The sequence below is a fragment of the Bombina bombina genome, chromosome 1 (genome assembly GCF_027579735.1).
Source record: "Bombina bombina isolate aBomBom1 chromosome 1, aBomBom1.pri, whole genome shotgun sequence".
NCBI classification, from domain to species: Eukaryota; Metazoa; Chordata; class Amphibia; order Anura; family Bombinatoridae; genus Bombina; species Bombina bombina.
The window spans coordinates 1,082,844,574-1,082,867,131 of NC_069499.1; the positions used below are offsets into that span (position 1 = coordinate 1,082,844,574).

Sequence of the window (22,558 nt, forward strand, 5' to 3'; positions counted from 1 at the left end):
ACCACGTCAGAATAGAAACAATAGCTATGAGTCTGAGGGATCCCAAGGATCCAGGAATCAATACCCCGGGATATCAAAAAATCGGTCCATGGGTAAAAAGAGCTTGTATAGTCAAGTTGGCCAACTTAGTACACAGTTAAGTCAATTATGTACACTATTCACTAATATGAGTAAAGCGTTGATGGCTCAGCACCCTAATAATCCTTTTTTAGGGGTACAGCCAGTGGCCAGCACTTGGCCACAGGCACAGTCATAAATAATGTGGTATTACCTGAGAGAGAGGGGAGAGATCTACCAAATGAAATTATAAAGGTCAATAATGGTACTAATCCTGTTCTCTCCCTACAGACCAGGAACGCACGATTTAGCTGTGATGACAAGCAACCTCAGCTTGGAAGCTCTAACAAACCTCTTCTTTTGCAGTTGTCCACTAACCTTATTCCCACAGATGCAGTACACAGGAACCCTGTAAGCCCTATTATAGAGGAAAGGACTGGTAAGCATGAAAATTCTTCTGCATCAGGCTACGTGGCGGATTTAGGTAACTCATGGCAAAGCCCACGATTATGTAATTAGGCTAATTGTATGTGTGAAATGGTAGAAACTGCAGAGAGAGATATGTATTAGCTGAGCTCCAGGATTCAGTTTCCAACTCTATCATGGGATTAATTGATACTGGATCTCAGGAAACTTTTATCCCACAGCTACTACACACAGATAAATGAGCTAACACCCAACAAACCTAAAATAAAAGAATTTGATGGGTCACTAATAGGTGTTGGGGGTGACTCTCTCAAAGTCTACGGTACGGCATGGTTAAAGCTAAAACTGGGGAAAAGGGTAATAAGACACCCTGTCATTATAGTGGATATGCCAACTGATTGTTTGGTAATTGTTAGTGATCTCCTGAAGCGATTGAGCACCATAATTGATTGATTGCATAAATAATGTAATTTGGTCACAAGTAAAAAGGACTATTAATTATGAGCAGTCTGGTATATCTCGCACCAGACATAACTGTCACGTGGTGGAAGAGAAACCAGATGCTGTGGAGATTCATTTCAGAAATAACTTTGTACCTGAAATCACTACCCTACAAATAGATAATCAGACTCCTTTAAGCGGCTCTGACGGCAATACTTTTAAAATTTCGCCTGGAAAGATAGTCAATATTTCCTTAGACAGCGATGTATTAACCATATCTCTCTACAAGGGAAATGCTAAGTTCCCTAAAGGGGGAGATCATTCTCAATTCCTCACAGAATTTGAGAAAGTTAAAGATGATCTATTTATCCCTATGCAAGTGCATGACCTTGGAAAAAACAAGTATGCCAAATTGAGCTTAAAACAGGAAGCTAGCTATGCAAGCAAAGGCTTATAAGCACAAATCGCTGAACCTAAGGTGATTAAATATCTTTCACCCCAAGACCACTGTGTCCATGGCCTGGATGACAGGTCTGAAAGCTATAATGTCACAGCTAAATGTTTATTATCTATCTCTATAGGTAATAAATCAGCAAAGCACCTGTTTTTAGTTTTAAATACTCCCAATAATCAAAAATTCATTGGCAATGATCTCTTACATAGATATGCCATACAAACAGATTTGATTGACCTTTGCCTCTGGAGCAGGTTAAAGGGGGACCCTGAAGTATTTCAGGATGAAAATGCAGCCCTGAAATCAAACCAGCAATTGCCATATGTTATGAATATACAGGTGTCTAACTATGTTGTAATCCCTGCTGGGGCTGATAAATTCCTCTTGGTCTTACATGTAAAAAGAGGTCAGAAATTAAAAACCTCTGAAACACTAATATGCATCTCCCATAGAATGCAAGATCTGGGTAGAACAATGACCTATACTCCTATGGTAAATATTGAAAAAATTCCAGTACATGTTATTGTGCATAACACGACCCCACAGGTTATAACCTTGTCCAAGGGAACCACCATAGGATATGCTCTAGAATCCAGTTACTATACTTTTGGATTCCAGAATAATGTAATTTGGCTAATACCTGAAGGATACTTAACTGAAGAACAATTAATAGATCAATCCTTTGCATCTATGCCAGAGGGATTGTTTACAATTCAGTCTATTTATCCCTTCAGCTCAGAGGAAGGCATCTGTAAAATTAAAGAAGCCTCCCTAGTATTTGATCAAACAGCCGATCAAACAGCAAGAATACCCCAATACCCAGAATCATGGGGGCAATGTAAATTATAATTAAGGGGATCTCACCTCTAGGTTGGAAGAAGCCTATGAGACAGCCTGAAATCTTTCCAGGATTTCAGCAAATAGTCGAAGTGCAAATCTCCTTAGCTAATGGCTGCTCCAATGATGAACGCCAACAGCTACGAGAACTCCTAATGGAGTACAAGGATATTTTTGCTAGGGATTCTTAGGACTGTGGGACTACAGACATGCACATTGCAAGAATCCAAACAGATCCCAATGCACCACCTGTATTTGTTAAACAATACAGACTTCGTTTAGCCTCATATGATTCTCGTGCAAAAGTCATAAGGAACTCAGAAGAAAGGGGTATTATCCGACAGGTACATAGCTCTTATAACAATCCTATTCTAGGTGTTCTTAAGCCCAATGGACATTGGCATTTTTGTGCTGACTTAAGACAGTTAAACAACGAGTATACATGTCTGGCTGGCCTGTGTCATATATTGACCAGTGCCTAGCACAGATGCAGGGATCCAAAATATTCACTGCCATTGATTGTGCACAGGGATATTGGACCATAAAAGGTACATGAGGAGGACCAGTATAAGCTCGCATTCTCTTTCCAAAAGGTCCAATATGTATTCCAGAGACCCCTGTTTGGATACATAAATTCAGGACATGAATTTGCTGTATTCATGCATAAGGCTATGCCTGATGCACTGGAAAGGGGGACTTTATCTTATGTTGTTGATGTTTTTATCAAAAGCACAGACTTTGCAAAAACACATCACAGAGCTTAAACACGTACTAAGCCAACTTAAAAGGGCAGGTGTCAAATTATCTCTACAAAAAGCTCATGGTGCCGCCCTTGTGTAAACTTCTTGGGACATGAAGTTACTTCTGAAGGGTTAAATCCTCAGAAGAAAAAGGTGGAAGCTATAATAAATTCTAAGAACACAACTAACTTAAATAAATTAAGATCATTCCTGGGTATGACTAATTATTCTCACAAATGTATTGATAATTATGCAGAATTAGCTAAACCACTGCTACTTCTTCTAAAGAATGGTGTGAAATCGCACTGGAGTGAGGTTCAAGAGACAGTCATCAGAGAGCTGAAGAGAAAACTCACTCAAGCTCCTTGCTTAGCATACCCTGAAGGGGGTAAACCTTTCTACTTAGAAACAGGTTACACAAATAAATAAAGTCATTGCTTATGCAAGTAAAACTATCGCCAGTAGAAATAAAATTTACTGAATGCGAAAAAGCCCTCTTATCTACTGTATGGGCTCTACAAAATATCCGCAGCTATATACAGGGCGAGAAAATTATATATCTGCAAAGTAAGAGAATAAGAGATGGGAACTTGTCTAATAGCCGCATAACAGCTTGGACTCTTTCCTTACAAGGCTGGCCTTTAGAAATTCGCTATAAGCAAAATAAAAAGAATCCAGTCGCACAGGCCTTGCCAAGTTCCACGACTGTTCCGCTAAGGATCATGGGGAAGGGTTATTAGAAGATTATTTCCTGGAGGAACAATTGCTTTCCCCATATAAAATATACAATGAGGTACCTTGGGTATATGTTGATGGTTGTTCTTACCATGCTACTATTGAAAATGAGCGCCGATTAGTCGCTGGCATTGGTATAACTTGGGCAAATGGATTCCCAAATATTTCTGTAGGTTTCAATATTGGACTAAGATCAAGTAAAGTAGTAGAACTAACTGCTGTTCTAAAAACCATTGAAATGGCTATTGAACACGGTATTCATGAATTTGTGATCATTACAGACTCAAATTATGCGCGTGCCAGTTTTGTTGAATACCTGCCAACTTGTAAAAGAAATGGCATGCAGAAAACTAACAACAAACTAGTCAAACATGGCAAGTTGTTCTGCGAGATTGATAATCTAGTGGTGTCCAATGGTTTAACTATACACTGGAAAAAGACCATGGGTCATTCCAGGATTCTAGGTCCTGATAAGGAAGGCAATGACCCTGCAGATTCATTAGCCAAACAAGGAGAACTCCTCAATATTGACCACTTAATGGGTGGAATTCAGGTAGAAGCCATTACCACAAACCAGGCTAAACAACAAAGTGAGCCTAACCTGGTACAAGGGAGTCAGGATTCTCCTAGTGATCACTAGTCAAAAAGAAGACCCCATTATAGGTATCTTCTTTAAACACATAGAAGATCCTGAAAGCAACAGTATTGGCAAGGAAGATCTTAGAGTCTTAGTGAAATCCAGATCACAATTCAAGTTACAGGATGGTTTGTTAATTAGAACCTCCAAAACTGGTATCCAGCAATGGGTGGTAACTACCCAGTTTAGAGGTCTCATGCCTCAACATGCCCATGATGCTCCCACATCTGGCCATCGTGGTGCCAAATTAACGTATGAAATATTGTGTGATTACGCCTTTTGGCCGCATATGTTGAAGGATGTTCAAACCTACTGTCAAGGTTGTCTAGTCTGTCCACAGTTCCAACCCAATGCACCAACGCATAGAGCGCTATTGCGTGTGTCATGTCATGGTCAGATATACAAATTGATTTTATTGGTCCAGTAACTAGGTCATCAAGAGGTAGCAAATACATTTTGACAGCGACATGCCTATTCACTAAATGGGTAGAGTTCATCAGTGCACTTAACAATAGTGCTGAAACATGCGCAGCATTGCTCATCAACCACGTGTTTTCCAGATTTGGTTTACCCCAACGAATCGAATCCGATCGGGGGACCCACTTTACTAGCGAAGTGATGACAAAAATGTGGAAAATACTAGGGGTTAAAAGGAAGCTCCGTATTGCATATAGAGCTGCCTCTAGTGGTGGTGTAGAGCTTTACAACCAGTCCATTGTGAAAATCCTCAAAATGTTTGTGAGTGAAACAGGTAAAGACTGTGATGTAAAATTACCTCTAGTCCTAATGGCATTAAGAGCAACTCCAAGTAATGCTACTAAGATGTCACCTTTAGAATTGATGACTGGTAAAAGAATGGTTCTACCTCAACATCTATTGTACCGCAAATCAGACCAGAACTTTATAAATGCCGCCAATACACATCAATGTGGAGAACCTAAGGAAGCACCTGCAATATGCCTTGCATTTGCTCAAAGAAACATAGAAAAGTCCGCAACTGGCGCTAAAACCTATAATGATCTCAAGACGTCCAAAAAGGAATCTGAAATAAATGATAAAGCTTATCTTTATAACTTTGGAAGAGATCAGGTTAAGGAGAAGAAATTCCTTCCGTCATGGAAGGGTCCTTTTGTCATTACTGACAAAATATCTCCAGTTGCCTATAAAATAAGGATCCCTAAAAATGATACCTTTATGGATAAATGGGTCCAAATTAATCAGTTGCGAGTGTGCCATCCTAAATACCAACTACAAGTCATAGAGGGAGAATGAAATATTGTAGTTTAAAGAAGCCTAGCTAACTAGCATAAATGTGAGGATCTCTCTTCATAATAAGATGATATGATACCATCAGTACCCTCACCAAATACCACTGACTTTAAGCCAATTCAAATACATATGTCCTACAACTATTTAAAATTGTAAGGGGGATTTATGTCATGATATCTGTGAGTGTTATCAAAAAAAAAAAAAAAAAATATATATATATATATATATATATATATATATATATATATATATATATATATATATACATACATACACACACACAGGGAGTGCAGAATTATTAGGCAAATGAGTATTTTGACCACATCATCCTCTTTATGCATGTTGTCTTACTCCAAGCTGTATAGGCTCGAAAGCCTACTACCAATTAAGCATATTAGGTGATGTGCATCTCTGTAATGAGAAGGGGTGTGGTCTAATGACATCAACACCCTATATCAGGTGTGCATAATTATTAGGCAACTTCCTTTCCTTTGGCAAAATGGGTCAAAAGAAGGACTTGACAGGCTCAGAAAAGTCAAAAATAGTGAGATATCTTGCAGAGGGGTGCAGCACTCTTAAAATTGCAAAGCTTCTGAAGCGTGATCATCGAACAATCAAGCGTTTCATTCAAAAACAGAATTTATGCTTACCTGATAAATTACTTTCTCCAACGTTGTGTCCGGTCCACGGCGTCATCCTTACTTGTGGGATATTCTCTTCCCCAACAGGAAATGGCAAAGAGTCCCAGCAAAGCTGGCCATATAGTCCCTCCTAGGCTCCGCCCACCCCAGTCATTCGACCGACGGACAGGAGGAAATATATATAGGAGAAACCATATGGTACCGTGGTGACTGTAGTTAGAGAAAATAATTCATCAGACCTGATTAAAAAACCAGGGCGGGCCGTGGACCGGACACACCGTTGGAGAAAGTAATTTATCAGGTAAGCATAAATTCTGTTTTCTCCAACATTGGTGTGTCCGGTCCACGGCGTCATCCTTACTTGTGGGAACCAATACCAAAGCTTTAGGACACGGATGAAGGGAGGGAGCAAATCAGGTCACCTAAAGGGAAGGCACCACGGCTTGCAAAACCTTTCTCCCAAAAATAGCCTCCGAAGAAGCAAAAGTATCAAATTTGTAAAATTTGGCAAAAGTGTGCAGAGAAGACCAAGTCGCTGCCTTACATATCTGGTCAACAGAAGCCTCGTTCTTGAAGGCCCATGTGGAAGCCACAGCCCTAGTGGAGTGAGCTGTGATTTTTTCAGGAGGCTGCCATCCGGCAGTCTCATAAGCCAATCGGATAATGCTTTTAAGCCAAAAGGAAAGAGAGATAGAAGTCGCTTTTTGACCTCTCCTTTTACCAGAATAAACAACAAACAAGGAAGATGTTTGTCTGAAATCTTTAGTAGCCTCTAAATAGAATTTTAGAGCACGGACTACGTCCAAATTGTGTAACAAACGTTCCTTCTTTGAAACTGGATTCGGACACAAAGAAGGTACAACTATCTCCTGGTTAATATTTTTGTTAGAAACAACTTTCGGAAGAAAACCAGGCTTAGTACGCAAAACCACCTTATCTGCATGGAACACCAGATAGGGTGGAGAACACTGCAGAGCAGATAACTCTGAAACTCTTCTAGCAGAAGAAATTGCAACCAAAAACAAAACTTTCCAAGATAGTAACTTAATATCTATGGAATGTAAAGGTTCAAACGGAACCCCTTGAAGAACTGAAAGAACTAGATTTAGACTCCAGGGAGGAGTCAAAGGTCTGTAAAAAGGCTTGATCCTAACCAGAGCCTGAACAAATGCTTGAACATCTGGCACGGCTGCCAGTCTTTTGTGAAGTAAAACAGATAAAGCAGAGATCTGTCCATTTAGAGAACTTGCAGATAATCCTTTCTCCAAACCTTCTTGTAGAAAGGATAGAATCTTAGGAATTTTTATCTTGTTCCATGGAAATCCTTTGGATTCACACCAACAGATATATTTTTTCCATATTTTATGGTAAATTTTTCTAGTTACAGGCTTTCTAGCCTGAATCAGAGTATCTATTACAGAATCTGAAAACCCACGCTTTGATAAAATCAAGCGTTCAATCTCCAAGCCGTCAGTTGGAGGGAAACCAGATTCGGATGTTCGAATGGACCCTGAACAAGAAGGTCCTGTCTCAAAGGTAGCTTCCATGGTGGAGCCGATGACATATTCACCAGGTCTGCATACCAAGTCCTGCGTGGCCACGCAGGAGCTATCAAGATCACCGAGGCCCTCTCCTGATTGATCCTGGCTACCAGCCTGGGAATGAGAGGAAACGGTGGAAATACATAAGCTAGGTTGAAGGTCCAAGGTGCTACTAGTGCATCTACTAGAGTCGCCTTGGGATCCCTGGATCTGGACCCGTAGCAAGGAACCTTGAAGTTCTGACGAGACGCCATCAGATCCATGTCTGGAATGCCCCATAATTGAGTTATTTGGTCAAAGATTTCCGGATGGAGTTCCCACTCCCCCGGATGGAACGTCTGACGACTCAGAAAATCCGCTTTCCAATTTTCCACTCCTGGGATGTGGATCGCAGACAAGTGGCAGGAGTGATCCTCCGCCCATTGAATTATCTTGGTCACTTCTTTCATCGCCAGGGAACTCCTTGTTCCCCCCTGATGATTGATATATGCAACGGTCGTCATGTTGTCTGATTGAAACCTTATGAATTTGGCCTTTGCTAGTTGAGGCCAAGCTCTGAGAGCATTGAATATCGCTCTCAGTTCCAGAATGTTGATCGGGAGAAGAGACTCTTCCCGGGACCATAGACCCTGAGCTTTCAGGGATTCCCAGACCGCGCCCCAGCCCACTAGACTGGCGTCGGTGCGGAAGCTCTTTCCCTGTGACAGATTGTCCAGGGTCAGCTACCAACGAAGTGAATCTCTGGTCTTTTGATCTACTTGAATCATCGGAGACAAGTCTGTATAATCCCCATTCCACTGTCTGAGCATGCACAGTTGTAATGGTCTTAGATGAATTTGTGCAAAAGGAACTATGTCCATTGTTGCAACCATCAATCCTAAGTACTTGACAAGAGCTTAGAAGTTTTGATTTTCTGACCTCTGTCAGAAAAATCCTCATTTCTAAAGAATCTATTATTGTTCCCAAGAAGGGAACTCTTGTTGACGGGGACAGAGAACTTTTTTCTTTGTTCACCTTCCATCCGTGAGATCTGAGAAAGGCTAGGACGATGTCCGTATGAGCCTTTGCTTTTGACAGGGACGACGCTTGAATTAGGATGTCGTCCAAGTAAGGTACTACTGCAATGCCCCTTGGTCTTAGAACCGCTAGAAGGGACCCTAGTACCTTTGTGAAAATCCTTGGAGCAGTGGCTAATCCGAATGGAAGTGCCACAAACTGGTAATGCTTGTCCAGAAAAGCGAACCTTAGGAACTGATGATGTTCCTTGTGGATAGGAATATGTAGATACGCATCCTTTAAGTCCACGGTAGTCATAAATTGACTTTCCTGGATGGTGGGTAGGATCGTTTGAATAGTTTCCATTTTGAACGATGGTACCCTGAGAAATTTGTTTAGGATCTTCAGATCCAAAATTGGTCTGAATGTTCCCTCTTTTTTGGGAACTACGAACAGATTGGAATAAAATCCCATTCCTTGTTCTCTTATTGGAACTGGATGTATCACTCCCATCTTTAACAGGTCTTCTACACAATGTAAGAATGCCTGTCTCTTTATTTGGTTTGAGGATAAGTGAGATCTGTGGAACCTTCCCCTTGGGGGTAGTTCCTTGAATTCCAGGAGATAACCTTGAGAAACTATTTCTAGCGCCCAAGGATCCTGAACATCTCTTGCCCAAGCCTGAGCAAAGAGAGAGAGTCTGCCCCCCACTAGATCCGGTCCCGGATCGGGGGCTATCCCTTCATGCTTTTTTGGTAGCAGTGGTAGGCTTCTTGGCCTGCTTACCCTTGTTCCAGCCTTGCATTGGTTTCCAGGCTGGTTTGGGCTGTGAGGCATTACCCTCTTGCTTAGAGGATGCAGAGTTAGAGGCTGGTCCGTTTCTGCGAAAGGGACGAAAATTAGGCTTATTTTTAGCCTTAAAAGACCTATCCTGTGGGAGGGCGTGGCCCTTTCCCCCAGTGATGTCTGAAATAATCTCTTTCAAATCGGGTCCAAATAATGTTTTACCTTTGAAAGGAATGTTAAGCAATTTTGTCTTGGAAGACACATCCGCTGACCAAGACTTTAGCCAAAGCGCTCTGCGCGCCACGATAGCAAACCCTGAATTTTTCGCCGCTAATCTAGCTAATTGCAAAGCGGCATCCAAAACAAAAGAGTTAGCCAATTTAAGTGCGTGAACTCTGTCCATAACCTCCTCATATGAAGATTCTCTACTGAGCGACTTTTCTAGTTCCTCGAACCAGAAACACGCTGCCGTAGTGACAGGAACAATGCATGAAATTGGTTGTAGAAGGTAACCCTGCTGTACAAAAATCTTTTTAAGCAAACCCTCTAATTTTTTATCCATAGGATCTTGAAAGCACAACTATCTTAGATAGGAATAGTAGTGCGTTTGTTTAGAGTAGAAACCGCCCCCTCGACCTTGGGGACTGTCTGCCATAAGTCCTTTCTGGGGTCTACTATAGGAAATAATTTCTTAAATATAGGGGGGGGGGACAAAAGGTATGCCGGGCTTTTCCCACTCTTTATTTACTATGTCCGCCACCCGCTTGGGTATAGGAAAAGCGTCGGGGGGCACCGGAACCTCTAGGAACTTGTCCATCTTACATAATTTCTCTGGAATGACCAAATTATCACAATCATCCAGAGTAGATAACACCTCCTTAAGCAGTGCGCGGAGATGTTCTAATTTAAATTTAAATGTCACAACATCAGGTTCAGCTTGATGAGAAATTTTTCCTGAATCTGAGATTTCTCCATCAGACAAAACCTCCCTCATGGCCCCTTGAGATTGGTGTGAGGGTATGTCGGAACAGTTATCATCAGCGCCCTCTTGCTCTTCAGTGTTTAAAACAGAGCAATCGCGCTTTCTCTGATAAGTAGGCATTTTGGATAAAAGATTTGCTATGGAGTTATCCATTACAGCCGTTAATTGTTGCATGGTAATAAGTATTGGCGCACTAGGTGTACTAGGGGCCTCCTGTGTGGGCAAAACTGGTGTAGACACAATAGGGGATGATGTAGTATCATGTTTACTCCCCTCATTTGAGGAATCATCTTGGGCAATATCATTATCTGTGGCATTACTGTCCTTACTTTGTTTGGACACTATGGCACAATTATCACATAAATTTAAATGGGGAGACACATTGGCATTCATACATATAGAACATAGCTTATCTGAAGGTACAGATATGTTAAACAGGCTTAAACTTGTCAACAAAGCACAAAAAACGTTTTAAAATAAAACCGTTACTGTCTCTTTAAATTTCAAACTGAAAACACTTTATTACTGAATATGTGAAAAAGTATGAAGGAATTGTTCAAAAATTACCAAAATTTCACCACAGTGTCTTAAAGCATTAAAAGTATTGCACACCAAATTTCAGAGCTTTAACCCTTAAAATAACGGAACCGGAGCCGTTTTTAAATTTAACCCCTATACAGTCCCAGCTATATGCTTTGCTGAGACCCAACCAAGCCCAGAGGGGAATACGATACCAAATGACGCCTTCTAGAAGCTTTTTTAGTGATTCTTAGATCCTCACACATGCATCTGCATGCCTTGCTCTCCAAAAACAACTGTGCAGTAATGGCGCGAAAATGAGGCTCAGTCTATAACTAGAAAGGCCCCCAGACTAAAAAAGGTGTCCAACACAGTGCCTGCCATTTTTTAAACGTTCCCCAAGATTATAATGCCAATTATTAGCTAGAATCTGCATAATATGCCCCAATAAAGCAATCGTTTTAGCCCATAAAAATGTCTACCAGTTTTTAAGCCCTTTTTTAAGCCCTTTATTCTTTTATGTTTGACTAAGAAAATGGCTTACCGGTCCCCATGAGGGGAAATGACAGCCTTCCAGCATTACATGGTCTTGTTAGAAATATGGCTAGTCATACCTTAAGCAGAAAAGTCTGCTAACTGTTTCCCCCAACTGAAGTTACTTCATCTCAACAGTCCTGTGTGGAAACAGCAATCGATTTTAGTTACTGTCTGCTAAAATCATCTTCCTCTTACAAACAGAAATCTTCATCCTTTTCTGTTTCAGAGTAAATAGTACATACCAGCACTATTTTAAAATAACAAACACTTGATAGAAGAATAAAAACTACATTTAAACACCAAAAAACTCTTAACCATCTCCGTGGAGATGTTGCCTGTGCAACGGCAAAGAGAATGACTGGGGTGGGCGGAGCCTAGGAGGGACTATATGGCCAGCTTTGCTGGGACTCTTTGCCATTTCCTGTTGGGGAAGAGAATATCCCACAAGTAAGGATGACGCCGTGGACCGGACACACCAATGTTGGAGAAATAGTCAACAGGGTCGCAAGAAGCGTGTGGAAAAACCAAGGCGCAAAATAATTGCCCATGAACTGAGAAAAGTCAAGCGTGCAGCTGCCAAGATGCCACTTGCCACCAGTTTGGCCATATTTCAGAGCTGCAACATCACTGGAGTGCCCAAAAGCACAAGGTGTGCAATACTCAGAGACATGGCCAAGGTAAGAAAGGCTGAAAGACGACCACCACTGAACAAGACACACAAGCTGAAACGTCAAAACTGGGCCAAGAAATATCTCAAGACTTATTTTTCTAAGGTTTTATGGACTGATGAAATGAGAGTGAGTCTTGATGGGCCAGATGGATGGGCCCGTGGCTGGATTGGTAAAGGGCAGAGAGCTCCAGTCCGACTCAGACGATGGAGGATGGAGTCAAGCTCAACTCCCAGTTTCTGGAAGACACCTTCTTCAAGCAGTGGTACAGGAAGAAGTCTGCATCCTTCAAGAAAAACATGATTTTCATGCAGGACAATGCTCCATCACACGCGTCCAAGTACTCCACAGCGTGGCTGGCAAGAAAGGGTATAAAAGAAGAAAATCTAATGATATGGCCTCCTTGTTCACCTGATCTGAACCCCATTGAGAACCTGTGGTCCATCATCAAATGTGAGATTTACAAGGAGGGAAAACAGTACACCTCTCTGAACAGTGTCTGGGAGGCTGTGGTTGCTGCTGCATGCAATGTTGATGGTGAACAGATCAAAACACTGACAGAATCCATGGATGGCAGGCTTTTGAGTGTCCTTGCAAAGAAAGGTGGCTATATTGGTCACTGATTTGTTTTTGTTTTGTTTTTGAATGTCAGAAATGTATATTTGTGAATGTTGAGATGTTATATTGGTTTCACTGGTAAAAATAAATAATTGAAATGGGTATATATTTGTTTTTTGTTAAGTTGCCTAATAATTATGCACAGTAATAGTCACCTGCACACACAGATATCCCCCTAAAATAGCTATAACTAAAAACAAACTAAAAACTACTTCCAAAACTATTCAGCTTTGATATTAATGAGTTTTTTGGGTTCATTGAGAACATGGTTGTTGTTCAATAATAAAATTAATCCTCAAAAATACAACTTGCCTAATAATTCTGCACTCCCTGTATATATATATTTATTTATTTTGATATGATAAGACCAATAATTAATTTATATATAAAGCTGTTTATATCAGTTTGATTACTATAAGTCACAGTTCTTTGTCAGATGGTCTGCGCTTGGTAACAACCCCCCCTGCTGTGACTAGGTACACATTACAGGCCAGGATGTCTCAAATAATCCATTTCAAAGGAAGCCTGTACACAGAGTTTTCCTATCTGAAGAAGCAGTCGCTTAGTCTGAACTGATATCTGAATATACAAACATACTCAGAGGATATAGCTGTTCTCATCTACGTGTTATATTGTCCCTGCTGAGTTACAATACACATTCTCATCTGGAACGACTTCTGGCTCATATAACAGCACATGGGAAGCAAATTCTCAGATAAATGACTTGCGCCTAATTTTCATGTAGTTTAAGATACTCAAATGAATATATATCCAGACATATATTATATGAACATATGAATCTGGGATATTGTCCATGCCTAAGAAGGGTAGTATGAGAAGTTGAAAGCCTAAGAATTAAGATTTTAAAATATCTTAACCTATGTATTTTTTTTATAACAAATTATCTATATAATCCTTAGATAAATTAATGCAGGGCTCGACAAACCCAGGAGCCTGGGAGCCACTGGCTCCTAGAATTTTACCCCTGGCTCCTAACTTTTTAGGTTATTCTCCATATATCTATATACAAAGCCAACTGTCTGGCTCCTAAAAATATGCCTGGCTCCTAAATATTCTTACTGGCTCTTAATTTTTGAACATATTCGTCAAGCACTGAATTAATGTGTACCACAAACTGCCTGAATAAAATATATAATGAGCTAAGAGATTCATCACATTACATACTGTGTTGGATATAATGAATCAAAAAATAAATAACTGCATTGACATAATAAACCAACAAGATGTCCTATGAATATTAGTCATAACCATAAGACCATGAACTAAAAAATTATTAGAAACATGAAATATACTGTATTCATATTAAGATACAATACAATGCCAGGATGTTGAATGCTATGATTCTATAAAGAAAAATAATTAACAGTATAATTGCTTACTAATATGATACAAGAAGTATACTCATGTTTAGTCTGTATAAATACATGCTACATTATATTAGATGGAACATATATATAGACCAGATAAGTTTATCAATAAAGAAAAAAAGTGAACATACTAAATATACATATTGAAAATATATATAAGACTCTGTATTTAGTGTTAGCAGTGTTAAAAATTAAACTGTTTGTCTTTGTCTGCTGCCCCCAATGGCCTAAATCCAGTATTACAAGGAAATTGCATTCCCAGTAGAAAATCAGAGAAAATTGATTAAGAAATGGGGAGGAGTTTGGTCTCAGACTAAAACTCCTGGCACACAGAGAAAAGGATCTTGGCTGAAAAAAAATTGCTTGATAACTGCTGCAATCCTGCTTGCTGCCATTTGTTATTTACAGGGAGACAAGGGTGTGCGAACACAGTTTTCTGTAAGACAAATGCGTTGGGACACTCTTTGTGGATAAGAGATTATCAAGATTAATTCTCTTCCAAATGTGCATAATTCCCCTAAAACATATGACGATAGACATATTTGGATATTAACTGAATTCTCAAACTAGTGATCTGATAAAGTATAAGCAATTGTATATTTAATATTTAAATCAAAGGTATTCTATAGCTAAAGTTTAATTGAAGCTGGTGATTTAAAAGGGCACTTTGTAATTTAAATTTATATTCATAGTCCTGTGTAGTTTAGAGCTAGTCACATTAATGCTAAATAATTTTATTTGCTAGATAACGGTCTTGGTATTACATATCTCTAAGTCAGACTTATTATTGTGAAATGTCATATAAATGGGTTATTGTAGTTAAATTCCTTTGGTATATTAAGTTATTTGTAGCTATTGTGATATATTTTAAAACTTGTTTATGGTGGCTAAATAAGAGGTTATTTCAGGTCAGACATATTAGCATATAAATTGGCTGTTTGCATTAGTAATATATACAATTTCTGGTGTTTTTAATTGAAGTTATATAGAACAATTTGTGGGCTAAGTAGCTTAATTATACTTGTCTGAAAGTTATCTTAAATCTATTAAGATCCAGTAAGATTTGTGTGAAGTATCTTGTTATATTGTTTAACTAAACACTGGTAAGTTAGCAGTCAATATTCTGGTATTTTAATGTGATTCATTGTGAGTAAAGTTAATTTTAAAGGTACATCTTTTATGATCTGTTGTACAGGTGGCCCTCGGTTTACGCCGGTTCAATTTGCGACATTTCAGAATAACAACCTTTTTTTTCAATCATGTGACTGCTATTGAAAAGCTTTTGGAAAGCAATGCACTAATTAAAATAGCCAGTAGGTGGAGCTGTCCGCTTGTTTTGCAGCAAAGGTATGCAACTTAACAGCCTTAAATGGATTTGTGTACACAGATCAGACAAGATCTATCGAGCAAAATTTAGCAGGCACTTCCCTATTATCTTCCTGTCCAGCAGCTTGAGGTGAGGTTAACTGCTTAATCACTGCAGATTGAAATGCATAGAATATGTGCAGACCCAATATTATCTAACATGCTAACAATGCAGAGAACTGATTGCAGAAAAATGCAAGTAAAAAAACGTTTTTGATCATTAAACTTAGTTTGATGATGATGCAGTCTGTTGTGTGATTATTTTATTAGGTGATGTTTAGCAAATGTTTTTGTTCATTAAACTTAGTTTGATGATGATACAATCTATATTATTAGGTTTATAATGCTGTTTATGATTTAAAGTCATTTCAAAGCTTTAAAAATAATGTATTAGGTGTTACTTATGGCAATTTTGAGAGGGGTCTGGAACCTAACTCCCTCACTTCCCATTGACTTACATTATAAACTGGGTTTCAATTTACAACAGTTTCAATTTACAACAGTTTCAATTTACAACCATTCCTCCTGGAACCTAACCCCGGCGTAAACTGAGGGCTACCTGTATAGAGTATTGTAACGAAATAAGCGTGCATAATTGATTCATAATCTAGTCTCTATTTAAAAATAATTCAATGTGTATATACACATTAAACAAATATAAAGAATTTAGGAATAAATATTAATTTCAATGCTTTCGTATATACATTTTAATTGGAGGTTATTTTAAAGAATACTAATGAATAATAATTTTATAACCAGGTATATACCAACATATTGGTAATTCTGTAAATGTGCTTGTTACACATTGTTATGTCTAAACATTTTTTTTTTTGAGAGATTATGGTCTATAGTCAGAAAGAACATCTAGAGAAATTAACCACGCTGAAGAAAGTGGCTGCAACTTATACTGGGTTTTACTTTGCAAAATAACAGCATTACAAAAAACATTTAAAAAAATGTAATATTTGGATATTTTTAAATATTTGGATATTTTTAAACGTTTATTTTTTTTAAAGAAATATTATGAATTAGACAACCTCAATATTTTAGGTAAAAATAAATGAATCGCCTTGTGATTAAATACTCCATCATTGTTAGTGGCCAAACAAGCTAAATTCCTAACATGACTGCAGTCATCATTCTGGGTTAAATTCATTATTTTATAACAAACATTTAATTGCAATCATGGACAAACATAATGATACTCATGCTTTATTTATAAATATATATCATAATTTACAATTAATAAATGAACATATTATTTAAAAATTTACTGCCACAAAAAGGCCAAGATATGCAGCTCTGAAATGTTTAAAAACAGAATTTATGCTTACCTGATAAATTACTTTCTCCAACGGTGTGTCCGGTCCACGGCGTCATCCTTACTTGTGGGATATTCTCCTCCCCAACAGCAAATGGCAAAGAGTCCCAGCAAAGCTGGTCACATGATCCCTCCTAGGCTCCGCCCACCCCAGTCATTCGACCGGCGGACAGGAGGAAATATATATAGGAGAAACCATATGATACCGTGGTGACTGTAGTTAGAGAAAATAATTCATCAGACCTGATTAAAAAAACCAGGGCGGGCCGTGGACCGGACACACCGTTGGAGAAAGTAATTTATCAGGTAAGCATAAATTCTGTTTTCTCCAACATAGGTGTGTCCGGTCCACGGCGTCATCCTTACTTGTGGGAACCAATACCAAAGCTTTAGGACACGGATGAAGGGAGGGAGCAAATCAGGTCACCTAAACGGAAGGCACCACAGCTTGCAAAACCTTTCTCCCAAAAATAGCCTCCGAAGAAGAAAAAGTATCAAATTTGTAAAATTTGGCAAAAGTGTGCAGTGAAGACCAAGTCGCTGCCTTACATATCTGGTCAACAGAAGCCTCGTTCTTGAAGGCCCATGTGGAAGCCACAGCCCTAGTGGAGTGAGCTGTGATTCTTTCAGGAGGCTGCCGTCCGGCAGTCTCATAAGCCAATCGGATAATGCTTTTAAGCCAAAAGGAAAGAGAGGTAGAAGTCGCTTTTTGAACTCTCCTTTTACCAGAATAAACAACAAACAAGGAAGATGTTTGTCTGAAATCTTTAGTAGACTCTAAATAGAATTTTAGAGCACGGACTACGTCCAAATTGTGTAACAAACGTTCCTTCTTTGAAACTGGATTCGGACACAAAGAAGGTACAACTATCTCCTGGTTAATATTTTTGTTGGAAAAAACTTTCGGAAGAAAACCAGGCTTAGTACGCAAAACCACCTTATCTGCATGGAACACCAGAGAGGGCGGAGAACACTGCAGAGCAGATAACTCTGAAACTCTTCTAGCAGAAGAAATTGCAACCAAAAACAAAACTTTCCAAGATAATAACTTAATATCTACGGAATGTAGGGGTTCAAACGGAACCCCTTGAAGAACTGGGAGGAGTCAAAGGTCTGTAAACAGGCTTGATTCTAACCAGAGCCTGAACAAATGCTTGAACATCTGGCACAGCTGCCAGCCTTTTGTGAAGTAAAACAGATAAAGCAGAGATCTGTCCCTTCAGAGAACTTGCAGATAATCCTTTCTCCAAACCTTCTTGTAGAAAGGATAGAATCTTAGGAATTTTTATCTTGTTCCATGGGAATCCTTTAGATTCACACCAACAGATATATTTTTTCCATATTTTATGGTAAATTTTTCTAGTTACAGGCTTTCTAGCCTGAATCAGAGTATCTATTACAGAATCTGAAAACCCACGCTTTGATAAAATCAAGCGTTCAATCTCCAAGCCGTCAGTTGGAGGGAAACCAGATTCGGATGTTCGAATGGACCTTGAACAAGAAGGTCCTGTCTCAAAGGTAGCTTCCATGGTGGAGCCGATGACATATTCACCAGGTCTGCATACCAAGTCCTGCGTGGCCACGCAGGAGCTATCAAGATCACCGAAGCCCTCTCCTGATTGATCCTGGCTACCAGCCTGGGAATGAGAGGAAACGGTGGGAATACATAAGCTAGGTTGAAGGTCCAAGGTGCTACTAGTGCATCTACTAGAGTCGCCTTGGGATCCCTGGATCTGGACCCGTAGCAAGGAACCTTGAAGTTCTGACGAGACGCCATCAGATCCATGTCTGGAATGCCCCATAATTGAGTTATTTGGGCAAAGATTTCCGGATGGAGTTCCCACTCCCCCGGATGGAATGTCCGACGACTCAGAAAATCCGCTTCCCAATTTTCCACTCCTGGGATGTGGATTGCAGACAAGTGGCAGGAGTGATCCTCCGCCCATTGAATTATTTTGGTCACTTCTTCCATCGCCAGGGAACTCCTTGTTCCCCCCTGATGATTGATATATGCAACAGTCGTCATGTTGTCTGATTGAAACCTTATGAATTTGGCCTTTGCTAGTTGAGGCCAAGCTTTGAGAGCATTGAATATCGCTCTCAGTTCCAGAATGTTTATCGGGAGAAGAGATTCTTCCCGAGACCATAGACCCTGAGCTTTCAGGGGTTCCCAGACCGCGCCCCAGCCCACCAGGCTGGCGTCGGTCGTGACAATGACACACTCTGGTCTGCGGAAGCTCATTCCCTGTGACAGATTGTCCAGGGTCAGCCACCAACGGAGTGAATCTCTGGTCTTTTGATCTACTTGAATCGTCGGAGACAAGTCTGTATAATCCCCATTCCACTGTCTGAGCATGCACAGTTGTAATGGTCTTAGATGAATTCGTGCAAAAGGAACTATGTCCATTGCTGCAACCATCAATCCTATTACTTCCATGCACTGCGCTATGGAAGGACGAAGAACAGAATGAAGTACTTGACAAGAGCTTAGAATTTTTGATTTTCTGACCTCTGTCAGAAAAATCCTAATTTCTAAGGAATCTATTATTGTTCCCAAGAAGGGAACTCTTGTTGACGGGGACAGAGAACTTTTTTCTTTGTTCACCTTCCATCCGTGAGATCTGAGAAAGGTTAGGACGATGTCCGTATGAGCCTTTGCTTTTGACAGAGACGACGCTTGAATCAGGATGTCGTCCAAGTAAGGTACTACTGCAATGCCCCTTGGTCTTAGAACCGCTAGAAGGGACCCTAGTACCTTTGTGAAAATCCTTGGAGCAGTGGCTAATCCGAATGGAAGTGCCACAAACTGGTAATGCTTGTCCAGAAAAGCGAACCTTAGGAACTGATGATGTTCCTTGTGGATAGGAATATGTAGGTACGCATCCTTTAAATCCACGGTAGTCATAAATTGATTTTCCTGGATAGTAGGTAGGATCGTTCGAATAGTTTCCATTTTGAACGATGGAACCTTGAGAAATTTGTTTAGGATCTTGAGATCCAAAATTGGTCTGAATGTTCCCTCTTTTTTGGGAACTATGAACAGGTTGGAATAAAAACCCATCCCTTGTTCTCTTATTGGAACTGGATGAATAACTCCCATCTTTAACAGGTCTTCTACACAATGTAAGAATGCCTGTCTTTTTATTTGGTTTGAAGATAATTGAGACCTGTGGAACCTTCCCCTTGGGGGTAGTTCCTTGAATTCCAGGAGATAACCTTGAGAAACTATTTCTAGCGCCCAAGGATCCTGAACATCTCTTGCCCAAGCCTGAGCAAAGAGAGAAAGTCTGCCCCCCACCAGATCCGGTCCCGGATCGGGGGCCATCCCTTCATGCTGTTTTGGTAGCAGTGGTAGGCTTCTTGGCCTGCTTACCCTTGTTCCAGCCTTGCATTGGTCTCCAGGCTGGTTTGGGTTGTGAAGTATTACCCTCTTGCTTAGAGGATGTAGAATTAGAGGCTGGTCCGTTTCTGCGAAAGGGACGAAAATTAGGCTTATTTTTAGCCTTAAAAGACCTATCCTGTGGGAGGGCGTGGCCCTTTCCCCCAGTGATGTCTGAAATAATCTCTTTCAAATCAGGTCCAAATAATGTTTTACCCTTGAAAGGGATGTTAAGCAATTTTGTCTTGGAAGACACATCCGCTGACCAAGACTTTAGCCAAAGCGCTCTGCGCGCCACGATAGCAAACCCTGAATTTTTCGCCGCTAATCTAGCTAATTGCAAAGCGGCATCTAAAATAAAAGAGTTAGCCAATTTAAGTGCTTGAACTCTGTCCATAACCTCCTCATACGAAGATTCTTTATTGAGCGACTTTTCTAGTTCCTCGAACCAGAAACACGCTGCCGTAGTGACAGGAACAATGCATGAAATTGGTTGTAGAAGGTAACCTTGCTGAACAAAAATCTTTTTAAGCAAACCCTCTAATTTTTTATCCATAGGATCTTTGAAAGCACAACTATCTTCGATAGGAATAGTAGTGCGTTTGTTTAGAGTAGAAACCGCCCCCTCGACCTTGGGGACTGTCTGCCATAAGTCCTTTCTGGGGTCGACTATAGGAAATAATTTCTTAAATATAGGGGGGGGGGGCAAAATGTATGCCGGGCCTTTCCCACTCTTTATTTACGATGTCCGCCACCCGCTTGGGTATAGGAAAAGCGTCGGGGGGCACCGGAACCTCTAGGAACTTGTCCATCTTACATAATTTCTCTGGAATGACCAAATTGTCACAATCATCCAGAGTAGATAATACCTCCTTAAGCAGTGCGCAGAGATGTTCTAATTTAAATTTAAAGGTTCAGCTTGTTGAGAAATTTTTCCTGAATCTGAAATTTCTCCCTCAGACAAAACCTCCCTCCTGGCCCCTTCAGATTGGTGTGAGGGTATGTCAGAACAGTTATCATCAGCGTCCTCTTGCTCTTCAGTGTTTAAAACAGAGCAATCGCGCTTTCTCTGATAAGTAGGCATTTTGGATAAAATGTTTGCTATAGAGTTATCCATTACAGCCGTTAATTGTTGCATGGTAATAAGAATTGGCGCACTAGATGTACTAGGGGCCTCTTGTGTGGGCAAAACTGGTGTAGACACAGAAGGGGATGATGTAGTATCATGTTTACTCCCCTCATTTGAGGAATCATCTTGGGCAATATCATTATCTGTGGCATTGCTGTCCCTACTTTGTTTGGACACTATGGCACAATTATCACATAAATTTAAATGGGGAGACACCTTGGCTTTCATACATATAGAACATAGCTTATCTGATGGTACAGACATGTTAAACAGGCTTAAACTTGTCAACAAAGCACAAAAAACGTTTTAAAATAAAACCGTTACTGTCACTTTAAATTTCAAACTGAAAACACTTTATTACTGAATATGTGAAAAAGTATGAAGGAATTGTTCAAAATTCACCAAAATTTCACCACAGTGTCTTAAAGCATTAAAGGTATTGCACACCAAATTCACAGAGCTTTAACCCTTAAATTAACGGAACCGGAGCCGTTTTTACATTTAACCCCTATACAGTCCCAGCTATATGCTTTGCTGAGACCCAACCAAGCCCAGAGGGGAATACGATACCAAATGATGCCTTCTATAAGCTTTTTCAGTGATTCTTAGCTCCTCACACATGCATCTGCATGCCTTGCTCTCCAAAAACAACTGCGCATTAGTGGCGCGAAAATGAGGCTCTGTCTATAACTAGAAAAGGCCCCCATCTGAAAAAGGTGTCCAACACAGTGCCTGCCGTTTTTCTAAACAATCCCCAAGATTATAATAACCATTAATAGTTAGAATCTGCAAAATATGCCTAGCAAAGCAATCGTTTTAGCCCACAAAAATGTCTACCAGTTTTTTAAGCCCTTATGAAGCCCTTTATTCTTTTATTTAACTAAGAAAATGGCTTACCGGTCCCCATAAGGGGAAATGACAGCCTTCCAGCATTACATAGTCTTGTTAGAAATATGGCCAGTCATACCTTAAGCAGAAAAGTCTGCCAACTGTTTCCCCCAACTGAAGTTACTTCATCTCAACAGTCCTGTGTGGAAACAGCAATCGATTTTAGTAACTTCTGCTAAAATCATCTTCCTCTTACAAACAGAA

The 22,558-nt window shown here is 40.0% G+C and overlaps 1 protein-coding gene across 1 annotated transcript in view; it reads right to left on the reverse strand.

The window, feature by feature from the left end:
* ZFP64 (ZFP64 zinc finger protein) overlaps positions 1-22,558 on the reverse strand; it is a 135,717-nt gene that overhangs the window by 81,479 nt on the left and 31,680 nt on the right. The gene's annotated exons all lie outside the window — the stretch shown is intronic.